The following is a 16,888-nucleotide window of genomic DNA, read 5'->3' on the forward strand; positions in this document are numbered from 1 at the left end:
ACACACACACACACACACACACACCTTCTCTTACTTCTTATTTCACTTTCCCACTAGCAACTACCTTATGTCTTTGCTTTAAAACTTCTTTAAAGAGTCATCCCTACTGCTGTTTCCAACTCCTCCCCTTCCACTTTCTCTGAGGCACACCTAGCAGGCATCCTCTTCACATCAGCAGAATGCTTTCCCTGAGGATGCCCATGACCTCCATAGTGCTCATTCCAATGGGAAATTCTCCAGTCCCATCCTACTGAGTGATTGGTCAGCAGCATTTGACACAGTTGTTCTGCTGTTTGCCTGGTTCCAGGAAACATGCTCTCCTACTTTTCCTCTGCCTCACTGATCTTCCTCCTCAGTCTCCTTTCTGATTTCCTCTCTTCCCTTTGACTTCTCCATGGTTGACTGACCCATAACACACACATCTCTCCTTTATGTACACTTACTCTGGTGATTTAACCCAATATCATGGTTGTAAACACATGCTGGAACCCCTACATTTATATCTCCAGCATAGAATTCTCCTTTCAACTCCAGATTTATACAAAATTGTCTACTTTACACCTTCGCTCAGATTTCTAATAGATGTATCACATCCGAGATATACAAAACTCAACTCCTGATCCTTCCCCTCAAACATATTTCATCTGTAGCCTTCTTCATCTCAGGGAAGCCAATCTCATCCTTATTCAAAAATTATTGCAGTCAAAAGACTTAGAATCTTGAGATACCTGGATGGCTCAGTGGTTGACTGTCTGCCTTTGGCTCAGGGTATGATCCCAGAGGTCCAGGATCGAGTCCCACAATGGGCTCCTTGCATAGAGCCTGTTTCTTCCTCTGCCTATGTCTCTGCCTCTCTCTCTGTCTCTCCCATGAATAAATAAATAAAATCTTAAAAAAAAAAACCTGAGACTCTTTCTTAATTATCTTAATCACACACCCCACATCAGTTCCATCTTCAAATCCTGTTGGCTCTCCTTCCAACCTGTGTCCAGAATTTGACAGCTTATTCATCTCCACAACTCACCATCCTAGTCCATGTTACCAACATCTTTCACTTAAATTACTACAACAATTTCCTACCAGGTCTCCTTTGTATCTTTGCCCTTCTACAGTCCTACTCTCAGCATAGCATCCAGAGCAGTCACCTTTCTCTCAGGATTCTCTGTGGCTTCTAGATTCCATTTCACTCAGGATAAAATCCATAGGCCGAAAACAGCCTCAAGGCCCCACAAGATCTGCCTGCCCCTATCATTTCTCAGAGCTCAGGGCCTGCTGCTCTCCCCTCAGCTCACTCCTCATTCATCAGAAATTGTCATGGAGCCACTGCTCACTTCAAGGGAGCCTGGGAAATCAAGCTCTGGGCACACTGCCACCTCAACGAAAATAGAGATGAATAAATATCAGTGAGGCAACCAGCAGTGTCATATACACAATTATCTTATTTTACAAGCAACAAAAAGTCTCAGAGAAGTTCAGTGATTTTGCAAGAAAGTTCAGTATCTATTTTAGAAAGTAACTTAGCTAGAAAATTGTCAACTAGAACTCAAACCCAGGTCTGACTCCACATCTTCTTAGCTTTTCTATGACATCGGGCAACCTCCTTCATTTAATAGAAAATTACAGGCCTTTGAATGACTTTGAGAAGAAAATTGGTTCTCTCAAGCTGTCTAGCCTCAAATAGTCATCTCATAAATGTTTTTGATGATGATTAAAATTTTATTTTCAGACACTGTCTATCTGTGTCAGAATGAGATTTTTAAAAACTCATTTTAAGTATGTATATGTTTCTTCTCTCAAGAGTCATAGGAGTAAAGTTTAACAAATATTTGTTTGAATTTTAACAAAACTTTAAATCAGTTTTTCTCAATCTAGGTTACATAGTCTATTCTTCTATGGAACTTTTAAAATTACAGATTCATTTATATATTTAAATTTTATTTTTAATTATACTATAATTAACATACAGCATTACATTAGTTTTAAGTGTACAATATAGTGATTCAACAATTCTATACATTACCCAGTGCTTATCATGTTGTGTACTCTTAATCCTCTTCTCTTATTTCACCCATTCCCCAACCCACCTCTTCTCTGGTAACCATCAGCTTATTCTCTATATTTAAGAGTCTGGTTTTTTGTCTCTTTTTCCTGTGTTATTTCCTAAATTCCAAATATGAGTGAAATAATATGGTATTTATCTTTCTCTGACTTATTTCACTTAGTGTTATACCCTCCAGATCCATCTATGTTATTGCGAATGACAAGATTTCATTCTTTTTATGACTAATATTCCATTGTATATATACCACATCTTCTTTATCCACCCATCTATTCATGGATACTTGGATTCCTTCCATGTCTTCTCTATTGTAAATAATGGTGCCATAAACATAAAGGTGCATATATCTTATTGAATCAGTATTTTTGTATTCTTTGGGCAAATACTCAGTAGTGGAATTATGGATCATATGGTAATTCTGTTTTTAATAAAATCACAGATTCTTGAGTCTTATATACAGATTCTGATCTGGTGTATTGGGGGAGTCTAAGACTGAGCATTAAGAAAAAATAACTTCCCTTATCATTTTACCATAAAGCCAAATTTTAAAATCACAAGTTTAGTTAAATAGCCTTAATAGCTCCAATCTCCTATTCAGAGACTGCAGGCATCCTCATGAACTGATGGCTACATTTCTCTTGCTTGTCTCCCATCACTTCTATCCTTAGACTATATGCCATAGACTGAATAAAGTAGGGCACTTCCCTGCCACTGCTGTAAGGTTTCATATTTCTATCCTAATTGCAATGTAGCTGCTTTGAATGCTTTACTCTTCTGACACCCCATCATCTTATAGCCAAATATATTTTTTCCATTAAGATTCATCATATACATCACTGTCTCTGTGGGGAGACCTCCCTTTTGGCCTTCACTGCGCTGTTACAGAAGCTGCTAGAGACCACCAAAGATTGCTGTCTCTCTTCTTTATGAAGATTACATTGATTTTTCTTAGAAGTAGCTGCCAATTTTCCAGCCATCACACATCAAGGTAAAGCCATATAACTGGTTCTAGCCAATGGGATATGGGCGTAAATGGCATGTATCGTTTCTAGGAAGAAATCTGAGAATCAGGGGAAGGATCCCCCATGAATTCTTCCCTTTACCTACTGGCTGGACAACCTCCACAGAAACAGTTCCAATCTCTGAGTCATTGCCTAGAGGAAAGACAACCAGCAGAGCTGCCTGTTCAGGGCAATCAGGGTTAGATGTTATGTGAGAAAGATAATAATTTTTCTTTGTATTAATCCCCTAGGATTTGGAGTTCTTTTTGACAGTAGTTCCCTATTTTATAAAACATGAATTTTGCCCTCTACTTAATTTAATACCTGCTTTGCAGAATAATATTTATTTCTTTACATGTCTGCCTCCCTTACCTATTTGTAGATTCCTGGTACCCTGGGTCCAGGAATCTGAGTAGGCACTTGATTAAAGTCTGTTGAATTGAAATCCATTAGGAGTGCTAAAGGATGCTTACAGAGCCAGGGCTACAGTACAAGTCCATAAGATTCTATCTCCCACCGTGGATCTATGGTGCCCAAGAACTGTCTTTCCTTTTATGAACACAGCTATTCTACTCCATATTCAGGACACTCTAACCCACCAAAGTCTCTCCTTATCAAAATAACCAAGTTGATTCTTTATCACCTCTACCCTGTGTGTTATATATATAGCTATCTAAATTTGTGGGGATACCATGCTTTTCTCTGTTGGATCAATAAATTCTAGTAACTAGTGAAATTTTATTCATTTTTTAGTGAATTCTCAGCAAAATGAGTCCCTAAGTACCCATGAACACAGCATGAACATAACATTTTATTAATAAAGAACTTACTTCTAGCTCTTTATGTGCCCATTTTCCCTATTAGTCTCTGCAAGAGGGCAAGAGCCTCTTGTACCCTTGTGTCCTTAGTAGCTACTTCATGCTTTACTCTGGACATTAATGTGTTTTTTAGTTGAACAGCATGAAGCATTTAAGAAGAATTTAACTAAAAGATTTTGATTGCTCTCTAATAAAGATTATTTTCTATAGGAAATTCTTAGAACCTTCTCTAATCAGATTGAACAGTTGTTAAAGCATAATTGCTTATTTATTTATATACACAATTGTGTCCTTTCAGGAAAGTGCCAAAGACCTTTGTTGACCAGTAAGAAAACCTTGACTTCCTAGACTATAGAGTGTGTTTTTATCACTATATGTTTAAGAGATGGTCCTAGTTGTAGCTTTCTTTATCATTAATAGGAACTAAGCTACTAAATATGGCTTTCCCATGGCCTCAGTCTCAAATGAGTTAGTAGCCTATTCCAAAAGCAACACTCATCTTCTCTGAAAATTACCTAATGCATGAGAAAGAGAAAATAACAACAACAAAAAAAAAAAGTGGGAAAGAACGTCCTCAGCACGTTAAAAATTAACACACTTGATTCCCTAGATGTGCTTGACAAATTTGTAGATGTAGGTTTTGGAAGCTATTAATTATAGACTTGGCTTTAAAAATACTGCTTATCTTGTTTTTCAACCTACAGAGTAGCCATATTACAATTTTAGAACATATAAGTTATTTTCAAAGCTGCACATCTTGAATGATAAGTACTCTTACTTAGCTTAGGAATCTTTACTGTATTGTTCCCAAATTCTTTGCATTCTAGACAGGCTGAGAGGTCTCAAGAACTATATTTCCCTCACAAGGTACAAGCTAACTGCCCATCCAGTCTAATCATGTTGCCTTTTCACTATTAAAGATTAAGTTATTGGGCAGCCCCTGTGGTGCAGCGGTTTAGCGCTGCCTGCACCCAGGCATGATCCTGGGGACCCCGAATCGAGTCCCGCGTCAGGCTCCCTGCATGGAGCCTGCTTCTCTCTCTGCCTCTCTCTCTCTCTGTGTGTCTCAATAAATAAATAAAATCTTTAAAAAAATTAAATTATTAAAGATGTGAATCTGACATCTTTATCTCTATCCCTGCATTCCTCCCTGGCTTTCAAACCTCACAATCATTGCTCATTTTTATGACCAAATTAAAACGTGTGTCTGACTTAATGATCAGACACTAGAACTGTTGTTAACTTTAATCTACACCACACCCTGGGTTTCTTAGAGCCATTCATTAAAATTGCTCTTGGTGGTGTTTATTATTAGATCTCCAAGTTTCAAATAGAGAATCTATGAATTCAGAGCACACATTTAGGATTATTAAAATCAAAGAAAAATGTGACTACAAATTTGCCAAGTCGTCCTGACTTTGGATCAACTGGATCAGCAGCCCTCTGTCAGAAAACCAAGCTTATGAAGAGTACAGCCCATATTTCGGAGGAATCTGATTTGAGTTTAGCCTGTCAGAATGATGGGGAGGTTTCCAGCTTGTTGTAAAAAAATGTGTTGAAAGATAGTGTTTGATCATTTACGGTACCCAAAGCCAAAGTTATGAGAAAATTTCTTTATTAGGCAATAAGGAGCAGATCCCAAGATTCACTGAGACAGAGAGAGTATCCCACAAAGAGCCATATTTCCTTAGCAGATATTTAAGACAACATATAGGGAAAGAAAAGATATTGTTTAAGCATGACATGGAATCCACACACAATCAAAAGTGGCTGAATCAAAACCAGTAGGCTTAGAATCTGGTCTGAGTCCAGCTCACTGGTTCTGATGAGAAGGGCAGCCTTGTCTCAAGTCCTGCATCCTGTACTTGGCATACCTGGATCCTTTAGGGCATTGACCCTCAAGAAGGCCAACACTAGCAGACTATCTGATGGCGTGAGGGCATGTTAACATTGCATATTCCTGGGACCAACTACAAATCAACCCAATCAGAAAAATAGATCCACCTTTAGGAATGGAGACTTTAGAATCTTGATTTTTATAAATAGTCCAGATAATTCCTATTCAAGTAAACACTATGCTGGTGCCAATCTTAACGTTAGGCAGAAATTAAGATCTAGGGACAGAACCTAAGATTCTGAGACTCAGCATCATCACCCTCATCAGCATTCTCACCCTGACTTGGTGGCCCAAGTCTGAACAAAGGGTGTTGCCTCTTCACTGAGATAGAGCCTCCACTTTGTGTCCCAGTTCAAATAATTGGGATTTTGCCTTATTCCTTCATAACTACCTGCTTGCAACCTACCTAAAACTCTGGGCCCCTTAGGAGGTGAGTCCTATGGCCTGGGCCTAGAAGACTGTCCTTGAACTGATCTGTGGCTGAAGTCTGCCCCCATAATGACTGGCCTGCCTGCCCCTGGAAACAAGAATTACTGCTCCAGCATTTTCCTTCACTATCTACCACTCACCTTTTAGAATTATTGGTGCCTTGTATTCTTGCTCCTTCTCCCAAATCAAGACTACCACCTGTTGCCTATCCCCCAGAGGCTTTAGATGCCATAAATTGGACCACCTTTTCTTTCCTCCTGGCTTTGTGCCCCCAGGACCTTCTTAACTAAGGCATGAGTCAAGTTTTTTCTTATTCCTCATCCAATTACAGTTATCTGGGCCATGTCTAGCCATATCTCCAAGTATGTAAGATACTTTCTAAGGGAACTTTCAGCTACAAAACTCTGTAATACTTTGACTTAAGGTCCTTGAAAATATATGGCAATGTGTAGCAGGAAAGGGATGTGTTAATGAGTGAGTATTTCAAGTTTTCCCATGTTCCTCCAGATTGGAAGAGACAAGGCTACTGGAATGTAAAGATGAACAAAATGACAGACAAGCCACATAAGCACACCCCAGGGAGTCAGACTACACAGACTATAGAGTTAAAAGTTGGATAACCAACTGTGTCAGTGTCCCTGGGACTGAGGGGATACTGGGCATGAAATGTTCATTGCAAAAGTTAGAAAAGTTCCTGACAAACCAGGATAATTTGGCCAGTCTAGAAGTTGAAATTGTTGGGAGTGCTGCCAAATCAAAGATTCAGAATACGAAAGAACTATAGCAAAAAGAAAAGGAAAGTAGATTTCGTTAATGTATTTTGAGAAAATAAATAAATGTCAATATTTCTTTTAATTACTCAAGACTGTTAGACTATACTTGTTTGATTATAACTTATTCAGAGAGTAGTTTACATGGGCCCTAGCATTTGTGTTAGTTACCTATTAACGAAAGAAAACACATTAATATTATCAATATTGTCAGATATTTGTGGAAAAATTACATGCCAGCCACAAATTGAAGTGTTTTACATAGATTATCTCAAATTATTGTTGCAACAACAACCTGGGTTTGATCCCTATCCTGCCATCTATTAACTGTGTCATTTTTAAGATTTATTGATTTATTTCAGAGAGAGAGAGAGAACATGAGTGAGAGGGGCAGAGGAAGAGAGAGAGATCTCAAGCAGACTCCATGCTGAGCACAGAGCCTGACACAGGACTTGATCTCATGAACTGAATTGAAAAATATGATCAAAATTCATATTTTTTGGATACTGCTGGTATTCATATTCTAACCAAATCTTAATTATTTCTCACCCTAATGAGAAATTCCAGAGTCAGACGCTTAACCAACTATGCTACCCAGGCAACACTTAACTATATAATTCGTACAAATAACTTAATCTCTCTAAACCTCATCTGTAAAATGAGGACAATAATATCTATTTATCAGGGAGATTTCAGGATTTAGTAAGACAAAACATGTGCTTAATAGATTTCCTTGCAGATAGTGAAGGATCCATAGATGGAACTCCTTTCGATTTTATTACTGTTATTATTATTATTATTATTATTATTACTATTACTACCTAGTAGTACCACTACTACTTGCTACTACTGCTATAACTACTGATACTATTATACCTACATCATTATCATCATCATCATGCCAGGTCATACAGTAGTCAATTGCAGAAGCAGGCTTAAATTCTAGTTCTCTAACTTATCATGATGACACATTTTCCTCCTTGTTATAGAAACATTAAAACCCAACCTGAGAAAGCATTTAATAAAGATCCTTGGCATCCAAAAGTTTCTTTGTAATATGGCCACAATGGTGCAGATAAGAATGCACAAAAATTTAAATGCACACAGCACAAAGAAACGAATTCAAAGCCATGGAATCTTAGGCAGTAATGATGTGTCTTTGGAATATTCTCCAAGTAAAATATAAAACAAGTACATTTATTGGGTTTTGGTTTATTTTTTTCTTCTTTTGGCTTCTGTAAGTGCACAATGAACACATGGATGACAGTCAATCCTTCTGGATTTTGCAGTACAGATTTGAAAGTGTAATAACAGATGTCAACAAGCTAACCCAACAGAACTCTAATTTTCTGGAACTGCATTTCTGTACAAGTTAACAAAATAATAGACCTAATGCACTTTTAGCTTTGTGATTACTGACACGGTATTGTAAGAAGCCATCTTGCCTCTCTCTTCCCTATTTGACATAATAAAATGTTATTAACATATGTTCACATGTACAAATATCTCTAAATAAGAGTAAATGGAGGAACAGTTTGCAACACTCTCTTCTTCAAACACAAATGATTCCAATAGTCATTTTTATTACACAAGTAAGATACGCTATTAGTGAGAAAAATAAGTTAAAACAAGAAAATTTAAATCACCCATAATCCAACAACCTAAGATAACTACTGTTGATACTTTGTTGTTTATATTTCTTACTTCTAAGCAAATAAAAACTCATACACAGTTCATACACAAAATTTTTAATGTGCTAAATTCTAATCTTTTTCCTACAGCAAAATGTAGTAAATATTTTCCCATATATTTTGCATACAATAATTATATTCTACATCATGGTTTTATTTTTTTTAAGATTTATTTATTTATTTATGATAGACAGAGAGAGAGAGAGAGAGAGGCAGAGGGAGAAGCAGGCTCCATGCTGGGAGCCTGACGTGGGACTCAATCCCAGGACTCCAGGATCGCGCCCTGGGCCAAAGACAGGAGCTAAACCACTGAGCCACCCAGGGATCCCCATACATCATGGTTTTAAATAATTGCCTGAAATTTCATTATGTCAATGCACCAAAAGGTACCAGTCATACCGCTGTTCATAGATTTTTGAGTTGTTTACATTTCCTTGTAATGGAAATTGTTGCTGTTATACACAATTCATTTTTTAAACATCCTTGTTTATACACCTTGGCACAGTTGTCAAAGCATATTTCCTTAAACATTAAAAATTCTTAGAAATGGGATTATGAAATCAGAAACTGAATATTTTAAGGCTTCTTAATATGTATTTTATAGTAAGTACTGTGCATGTATTTGTAAACACATACATAAATATTGCCATATCAACAGAACCAGTCATCTGGTTTACACTCCTAGCAGCAGGTATAAACCATCTGTCCCATTGCCCTTTACAGCTGAGTGAGCCAGGGGGTTTGCCTAGGGGTCATAGTCTCCAAGAGAAAACGTCTATGAGACCCTCTCGTCTGTGCTACCCTTATAACCCAAACTCCAGTTTTTGTGAGGACTTCCCACCCAACTGGTTGGTTGAATAGCTGCTGACAATGTCCACATGTCCCGTGACGTCACAAGCTAGCAAAGAAAACATTCAAAAATAACAAGGCAATTGAGAATTGCTAGACACTATTAGAGAGGAAAGTTTTGATTGTTAACGCATATCTGTTTTGTCTTTACAAGTGGGACAGAAAAAAAGGATGGGTCACATTTGACAAATAAAAATATTTTTTCCTCTGAGAAACACTGAAAAAAAGAAGAGAAAGAATCATTACAGATTTGTAAAATCTGCTATGAATTTCCTGCCAGTTAGAGTAGGACATTAAAATGACAAAGGGTGGGGCACCTGGCTGGCTCAGTGAGTGGAGCATGTGACTCTTGTTTTGGGGTTGTGAGTCTGAGCCCCACATTGGGTGTGGAAATCACTTAAGAAAAAATCTTTTTAAAAAATGACAAAGAGCAAAATTTAAAACAAATTTCTCTCATTACTGGAAAACAACATTTTTTATCATTTCCTAACTGGAACATTTAAAAACTAAAACCCAAATGTATCAGTGTATATAAGCAACAGAACAAGACAGGGCATGTCTTCCTCAGGTTGCTGCTGGCTATGTACTGAAGGAAGCTACTGCGTGCTTCTTACTGGGCCCCTCTGGCCTCTGCTGGGGCCTACAGAACAGAAAAGAGAAGGTCCAGTGAGTCAGAGCTGGGGAGACACAGACATGTACTCATGATTGTCAAGGATGCAGGTTTAGAGAAGGCAAGAGTGCCATACACACTTGGGGCAAGCTGATAGATAAAAGTACTGGTTTCTATATCATAGGTCATAAAAGAGGATTTTCTTAATTATTTTACAAACAGTTGCCTCGTGCTTACTACAGGCTTTCCCAACTGTCACTCATTTCATCCTGTGACAAATCATCGTTGTGTTCCTATGGGGAAACTGAGGCTTACACAGAGTAAACATCCTGCCTAAAATAATAACAGATCATAAGTGAAAAAACTAGAATTTGGACCCAGGGATGCTGGCTCTAAAACTCTACATTCTTAGCCCCATCAGATGCCATCTATTAGGATCAGTTTTAGAGACACGGTAGGGCTGAAATGTCTGAAGACTAAGGTTCAAGTTCCAGGACCACTTCCTATTAGCAGTTCTAAGAGACCAAGGGGCATTTGATTTCTCTAAGGCTCAGGCTGCTGAAAACAGGTGAAATCCACACTTGGCTCTATCCTTATCCTCTCCGTTGGACCTGTGACCTAAGCCCACCCGCATGGAGAGCTCAGCACACCTTTAAGTTCCCCATCCCACCCTGCTTCTCCTGAATTTGAGCCTACATTTTTGCTCGCAATCCAAAAAATTCTTATTCATAATAAAGTGTGATAATTATTCCCCTAGAGAAGCTTTTGATATAAAAACATCAGAACAAAAAAAAATGCTGTTTTTCTGAACATTTTGTACGGCATATGGAGGGGAGGAAAATACATTACATATATTAGAGAGAACCACTTAAAAGTTCCCCATAAATATTCCCATTGGTGGGCGCCTGGGTGGTTCAGTCAGTTAAATGTCTGCCTTCAGCTCAGCTCTTGATCCCAGAGTCCTGGGATGGAGCCCCAGTGGGCTCTCTGCACAGCAGGGAGTCTGCTTCTCCCTCCCCCTCTGCCTGCTGCTCTGCCTACTTGTGTGTGCATGCACACACATCCTCTATCTGTCTCTGTCTCCCTCTCTGTCAAATAAATAAATAAAATCTTAAAAAAAAAAAATCCCCATTGGTCCCTTAGCTCCATAAGGCCAGGTGGGGAACTTTCTACATGATTTCTTTGTCTCAGTTCCCAGAGCGGATAACTATCTTCTCTCCTGAATTTCCACATAGGCATCTTGAAGGTAAGATCTTTAAGATCTCACTTCTTTCTTATAAAATGTAAAAGAACCTATTTATTTGTAAATTATTTAATCACTATATGGCTCCAGTGAGATGATGGATGTGAAAATAGCTCATAAAAATGAGGTACATCAGCAGAAGGTATAGCTGATACCCCCCAGAAGATGGTACAAGCCAAATGACCAAAACTTTGGCATAGCTAAATTTAACAAGTGGCTGTGCATGCTGAGGGATTAGAGGGGGCATTTCTACACACTGGTGACTCCCTGTGGGAGGCAAACGCTCTCCCACACACCACACCATGGCAGTTACAGCAGAGACAACACAGAGCTAGTGAAACAAAGTTCCAAATCTGACTTTAAGCAACTCTCCTAAAAATGCAAACAGCCCCCTCCCTCCCAGTTATTTAATCCTAACTGGTCTTCCTTTTACCATCTTAGCTTCTTACCTTATTTATGAAAGTCTCAAATGTATATTCTATACCCACTGTCTCCCATTGTGTCTCCTCCTGCCCACCTTGAAATCTGGACTCTCCCTCTCCAGTGCTACAAACCCAACAGCTGCTTACAGGGCCACCAAGACCTCCCTGATGGGAAATACCGTGGCCATGTCCCCTGCCTCATCTCCTGGCCCTCCTGACTGCATTTGGCATTTGCAAGGTTACTCAGGGAGGAGTTTCAGGTAAGAGGACTCTTACTTAAAGGCAGATAAGATGAACCGATTTGTGCAATGATCTTTTTAAGTTATAAAAGGAATATATTTTAACTACCGGCTTTGTCAAGTCACGTGGCATCTCAGGAAGGCACAGCCAATCCTCGGAAAATTCTTCCAAATCGTGCAGTTCGTACATGAAAGAAACGTGCTAGAGCTCTTCTCAGATTTGGCAGCAATCCCCAAAATTTACATAGCGCTACCAGGCACAAGGTATAAAGCTGAAACAAATTTTTCTACATTATTAATAATAATAAATAGATTTCAATCATCCACATTAGGAAAAAAATTGCATTACTTCTGCATTCTCTCTATGGGAAATATTATAAAATTACTATCTTATGCAAAGGTGATTTAAAAAGGGTATAGTCAAAAAACACAGAGGAAACAGTAATATGGACATGTGCAGGGCAGAACATTAATAAAAACAGTATGTTCTTTTTCTGGATTTTATCATGTGTATAGTATTTCTCAGATCTTATTAATTTGTAACTTCTTGTGATTTCTTGTTTCTAATAAATACTTTTTTGTGTACTTTTGTATTTCTAATTTTTAAGAGGATTTAAAAAGGGGCAGGGGCCTGAGAATTATATAAGTCCACCCAAACCCTGCATCCTATTAATTATACACTAGCTCTTCTATCATAGGAATACAGACTATTAACTCAAGTACTTTTCTGGATAATAAAAATGAGGGATCATTATTAACATCTTATTAAATGACAGTAATTCCTCTCATCACTCCCATCTTCCTGGGCCCCCTACAGTTTCTCTGTCTATGAGTATATGCACAACTGTGCAACCTGCTGAGAATATAAGATAGATAATACCTCTGCCTCAAGTAGATTCGAGCCTAATGAGGGGAAGAAGACATGAACGCTAATAATTATGCAATAACTTGATAAGTGCTCTACAGTAGTTAAGAGCAAAGCGTCCTTAGAGGACCGAGAATGATTCCACCTGGGGAATTCAAAAAAAACTGTCATAATAAAAGTAGTAGCTGAACTGAGTGTGAAAGAAGAAGAGCAAGTGTGGTGGGCAGAGCAGAGAGACAGCACCCTTGTGGGGAAAACTGCAGGTTAATATATGTAAGCAGAGCATCAAACATTCTAAAAACATAGATGTGCTATGCTGGCCGACAAAGAACAAAGAAACAAAACCAAGCCACCACCAAAAAAAGAAGCATCACGAGCTTCACAGAAGAATTAATAAGTGGTGAGTTTGTAGGCAGCATCCTCTAATATACCGAACATTTATAAAGCCTGAAAATTTGTAGACAGAAGCTCTGGTATCAAAGAGGCTTGGGCATTGAATCCTCCAACTCATATTAGCTCTGTCATCTGGGACACCTGTGTAATTCCTCTAAGACTCTGTTTCCTCGTCTGTGAAATGATCAGATCAGGACTTAGACCAAAGGATTGTCATGAGAAATAGACCAATTATGTGTGGTATAAAGTAGTGCTGAGCAAATGTGACCTGTTATCATTAAGGTTTTCCTAACATTAAAGATAGATATGAATTGCACATCTCCTCATTACCCTGATAACTAAACCCCAAGAAAGTCAGCACCTGTCAGCTGAAAGAATCAATCTGGAAGATGGGAAGTTCTTGCAAATAGCCAGAGCATTCCAAAGAATTCCAGAAATGCTGGTGCATTCTCTATCACATTCCTATAAGCACAGACTAATTTAAACACATGGCCAAGGCACTCCACAGCAGAAATGTAAACAGAGGACAAAGGCCAAAAAACAAATCCCCATGGAAAATAACCCTCCTGCGAGGAAATCAGCACTCAATTCCACATGCGGGAAGATGTGGCTCAGGATATGTTCCTACAGAAATCAGGGTCATGTCACTTTTTCACTTTTAGACTCAGTACGAGTGTCTGCGGGTGATGCAAAAACTTTGCCCTCCTTGAAGAGAGCCCTTTTTCAGACAACTGCAAGTGAAACAACAACTTGATCCTTTCGGCTTTAACCAAATTCACTGCTTAATAGCACAACATGTGCTTTTTTAAGGAGGGACACCAACCTCCTGGGTTTAATCAAAGAAAATTATAGAGCAGTGAACCATGTTACATTTTAGGCCAGCAGGCCATTAAACCTGTCGCTTTAGAATTAAAAGGTAACTATTCAGTCCTAAAGACACTGAGAAGAGGAAACTGATACCTCCCTCTTCTCAGTTTTTGTGACTTGGTTTTTGTGACTGGGGAATCTGAAACTGTAGGTATTTGCAAGTTGATCCTCCCCACAATGTGGCTACAATAACAACAGTCTGTGAATATTGGTTATTTTGCTTTGCTTTGCTTTGCTTTGTTTATAGAACTATGGGGGGACGATAGGTTCACAATCTAGAACCTGAAATACATGGAATTTCTTAGGCATGTAACAATTTCCCCTGAGCACAAAAACACAAGAATTTATGCTATGGAAATTTGTCAGTCAGACCTAATCAGTACTGGCCTTCAGATGAGAACATATAAATATGGGACATCTCTAAACTTATTCACTTCTTGGCTTTTTTTGAAGCACTAATTCCACCGGATGTATTGTGCCAGAAAGTCATAACAACCCTAGTCAATAATTTCTTAGAAGATATCAGTGAGTCATGAAAGGAGAAGGGACAAATCACCTCTCGAAGGAGGATCTATATGAAATGAAAGCTCTCTATCATTTCACTGGAATGAGGCACTTTTACAGACCTCATTATGTTAGATGGTAACAACAAATAGTCATGAGATGACAGGCAGGCACTGCGTGACTCTGTGGATGTACTTACACAAAGTGACAACTTCTGAAGACAACAGGCACTGATGAACTTACGGTTCCTTCCTACCAAACTAAATGATCTTACCTGGCCATCTGGGAGCAAGTGATCATGGAACAGCTCTGGGAAAATATTACACAAGTAATAATCTTTGTGGCTGATCAGAGGATCATTATATGATGACATTAGATTAAACCTTTACTTAAGGTGGCATGGGTTCTAGAGAAAAAAAAACTAGATTTAAGAGAGTTACCTTTAAGAGGAAATAGAGAAAATGTAGCAGATAATAGTTGTCAATCAGGCTCCATCCAGCCACATACTCTTATCCTATTTCTTCCTCATCGAATATTATGAAAGAAGCCCCAAATAAATGTTTTATTGAGGGAAGCATGAAGGATTTCTATTATTTGTCAAGGCTACACTTCACCAGTCATACTTGAATGAAGCATGAGATTCGCCTTCATTTGCAATTAAGCCGGGCCCCTGGCAGCCTGCCTTTGTCCTCTCAGCCCATCTTAGTGTCTCTGTCAGATTTGGGATATAGCACCAAAGTCTTTGGAATTTCATATTTACCTTATGAATATTTAAGACAGTATTTTGCAATTTTTCCCAAATCATGGTACTTAGAGGAAATGATGTTACTTCTATTCTACAATAAAGAGATAAGGCAGTGTGCGTCCATGACTGACTAGCTGGGGGAGGAGACGGAAGTGGGACGAGGAGCTCAGGCCCCCTGGGTCATGACCCACATACTTAGACCGCATGGATCAGTATCTGCACACACCAAGAACCCAGCACGGCATCTGCCAAAAGGGATGGGGATGTTTAAAGAGAGGGGATGTTTTCAAGTGTTCCCCTGGGAACAAAAGAGAGTCTAAGGTCCTTGTGGTAGTCTAAGGTCTAAGGTAGGGTAGGGGTCCTTGTAATAAGAGTTAATATTATTTATCAAAAGATAATATTCTCATATTGCTGATTACATTTTATCTACAATTTAAATAACTTTGCTATGAATATAACTTATAAACCATTTATGTATAGTCTTCTTTTCATCTTTTAATTCTCTGAGCACTTGGCATATATGTTGTGCAAAGTACACAGCCTTTAGCGTGAAATAGACTTCCTTGAAAATGCTGATTGTGCACACCTCTGGCCTCAGGCAGATCCCACACCCTTTCCAAGCCTCAGTTCTCCCACATTAAATGAGAACACTAATACCTACTTCAAAAAATAGTAACGCTTTTTTTCAGTTTAAAATGTTAGTAGCACAGGAAAATAGATGCTCATTAAGTAGTAGCTCGCTTCCTCTTCCTAGAGAGAATTAGTATAGCAGTTAAATTCATTCTGTTATCTTCCTTTACTCCTTCTGCTTTCCACTGTCCTCTACCATCCTCTCTCTGCCACTTGCCTCTCAGCCTCTTCCCCTTGTTTTCTATTTCTACATTGTCTGTGGCCTCCTCATCATCATGCTCATACTTTCTTCTCTCTCCAAACTGGAGCAAGGAGGGATAAAGGGGGACATGGAGAGGAACGAAGAGGCGATTTCATTCTTCAAGTCCCAACTCTTAAAAGCACTGCTCAAATCATCTCAAGTGATTACAAAAAAAAAAAAAAAAAAAAATTTATCCAGAAACTTACTGTGTTCAAGTCCTGTGCTGTTTGATCTCTCAGTCTCCATGAACAGCGACCCTTTGGATTCAGTGGCTGTCAACCTTCATACCACTTTGGCATGCCAGAAAAAAACTGCACACAAACCCATCAGTAGGAAGAGTTCATGGAATTAGTGAGGCTTGTTAAGAGAAAGGGGTCCACATGCCAGAGACTCAAGTGTTATCTGCTTATTGCATCAATATTTTAAATAGAAACCAATATGGGGCACCTGGGTGGCTCAGCAGTTGAGCATCTGCCTTCCGTGCAGGGTGTGATCCCAGGTTTCCGGGATCAAGTCCCACATCAGGCTCCTTGCATGGAGCCTGCTTCTCCCTCTGCCTATGTCTCTGCCTCTGTGTGTGTGTGTCTTTCATGAATGAATAAATAAAAATCATAA

At 38.8% G+C, this 16,888-nt stretch overlaps 1 long non-coding RNA gene across 2 annotated transcripts in view; it reads right to left on the reverse strand.

The window, feature by feature from the left end:
* Nucleotides 1–16,634, reverse strand: part of LOC111090082 — a 246,039-nt gene extending 229,405 nt beyond the window's left edge. The window contains exons 1-2 of one of the 2 annotated variants that reach the window (XR_005370834.1): nt 16,480–16,634; nt 12,138–12,300 (exon numbers count right to left, since the gene is read on the reverse strand). This is a non-coding gene — a long non-coding RNA (uncharacterized LOC111090082). The remainder of the gene's footprint in view (nt 1–12,137; nt 12,301–16,479) is intronic. The other variant, XR_005370835.1, reaches the window with a different exon arrangement.
* Between the last annotated feature and the right edge of the window lie 254 nt (nt 16,635–16,888).

The sequence above is a fragment of the Canis lupus genome, chromosome 15 (genome assembly GCF_011100685.1).
Source record: "Canis lupus familiaris isolate Mischka breed German Shepherd chromosome 15, alternate assembly UU_Cfam_GSD_1.0, whole genome shotgun sequence".
Lineage (NCBI taxonomy): Eukaryota > Metazoa > Chordata > Mammalia > Carnivora > Canidae > Canis > Canis lupus.